The sequence below is a fragment of the Choloepus didactylus genome, chromosome 17, assembly GCF_015220235.1.
Source record: "Choloepus didactylus isolate mChoDid1 chromosome 17, mChoDid1.pri, whole genome shotgun sequence".
Lineage (NCBI taxonomy): Eukaryota > Metazoa > Chordata > Mammalia > Pilosa > Megalonychidae > Choloepus > Choloepus didactylus.
In genome coordinates this window covers 26465132-26467220 of record NC_051323.1, presented here as the reverse complement: position 1 = coordinate 26467220, position 2089 = coordinate 26465132, and positions in this window count along the sequence as shown.

Below are 2089 nucleotides of genomic sequence, written 5' to 3'. Positions count from 1 at the left end.
GAGGGGAATAAAAAGGCACTGCCTCTAAGATTCTTTTGCTGCTTTTCCCTGAGGGGTTTGGAATAATAGCTGCCCTCAGTGCTGGCCCCCTAGCAATCTGAAGTAGCTAATCAAAAGCAGGGATCAGCCATCAGGGATCAGATCACACAGCCCTGGACTTTGGAGGACTATGTCCTTAATAACCTACCTTGGCAACAGCAAGCTGCACTAGGAGCCTGGGCTGCAGTTCTCACTCACTGTTGCCAGACATGCAGTTGGGGGATGGGGGTGGTGGTGGTGGTGAGGGATGGTAGCCACTGCCTGGAGGGTGAAATTCATCAAATTTACTGTAATTTACCAGCTCTTCCCTGAGTACTGCATAGTGTTCCACTAGACTTCAGAGTTTCAAAATTGTTCATTTAGAAAGTTTCTGCCAGCTCAATAGCTGTTTTGGTGGAAAGACTGATTTCTGGAGCTTTATACTCTGTCATCTTCCCATAATCCACCCTTCCATATGAATTTAATGATTGAGTTTTTCATTTCTGCAAAGAAGGCTGTTGGAATTTTGATTGAGATTGCATTGAATCTGTAAATAATGTAGGGTAGAATTGATAGGTTAACAATATTTGGTCTTCCAATCCATGGACACAGAATGTGCTTCAATTTATTTAGGTCTTCTTTAATTTCTTTCAGCAATATTTTGTAGTTTTCTGTGTACAAATCTTTTATATCCTTAGTTAAGTTTATTCCTAGATATTTCTTTTAGTTACCATTGTAAATAGATTTTTTTTTCTTGATTTCATTTTCAGATTGTTCATTACTAGTGTTCATTATATGTTTTTTGCATGTTGATTTTGTACCCTGCCCCTTTGCTGAATTAATTTATTAGCTCCTTTAGCTTTGCTATGGATTTCTGGAAAATTTCTTGAGTTTTATCTGCCAATCTTTCTGTTGAATTTTGTTTCTTCTATCAAAGAATAAATAATAAAATTTTACTAAGAACTTTCTGACCCTTTTGAGGATATGAAGATATTAATTTTAGTGACTTAAAAAAAAAAGTTTTCTTCTGCTCCCTGCATTATCACCATTTTGGACTTTGTCTTACATGTTAGATATTTTCCTCAAGTGTCTGATGATCTTAGGCTGTCCAGTGATATTTAGGAGTGAAACACTAAACAAACTGATTGGAAATGGTACGTTGAAGGTTGAGTCTTGTTGAGTAGTGGGTTTCACTGCAGTATGATCTAGGAGGCACTAAGCTATATTGTTAGGGGACCTCCAGCTATTAATATCTGTAAGTCTTGTCTCTGGATAGGTTTTGTTATCTTTTCCCACGAGACAAAAGTGAGTGGGGTTGGGTAGGGGATGGGGTGCAGATGACAAACTGGCTACCAGCTTATTGGCAGCCCAGGAAGGAGGCTGAATGTTTCTCCCTTTAGGATACAGACTTCCCATTAATCTCCCTCTTTTCAGCGAGGCCCCCCTGTCCTCAGCTGTGCCTGTCCCTGAGAATAGAGTCCTCTCGGCTTAAACTCACCTAAGAGTAAAGCCACTCCTTTCATTACAGAGGTGGGAGGGTAGGGAGGGTAACATCTGGCTGTAAGGGCTGGAGAAGTATACTTAGGAGTCCAACTGATTATTTCTGTTTTTCTCTTGTGATAAAATGTACACATAAACATAAAATTTATCATGTGAACCATTTTAAAGTATATAATTTAGTGACATTAGGTACATTCACATTGATATGTAGCCATCACTGCTATTTTCAGAACCATTTTACCATCTCAAACAGAAACTCCATATTCATTAAGCAATTATTCCCCTTTCCCCCTCTTCCTGGCCTCTGGTAAACTCTATCCTACTTTCTGTCTCTGTGTATTTGCCTGTTTTAGATGCCTCATGTAAGTGGAATCACAATATTTGTCCTTTTGTGTCCTGCTTATTTCACTCAGCGTAAAGTCTTGATGCATGTTATCGCATGCATCAGGCCTCTATTCTTCTTTATGGCTGAATTATATTCCATTGTCTGTGTATGTCACATTTATTTATCTATTCATCAGTTGTTGGACACAGGTTGTTTCCAGCTTTTGGCTATCATGAATATTGTTTG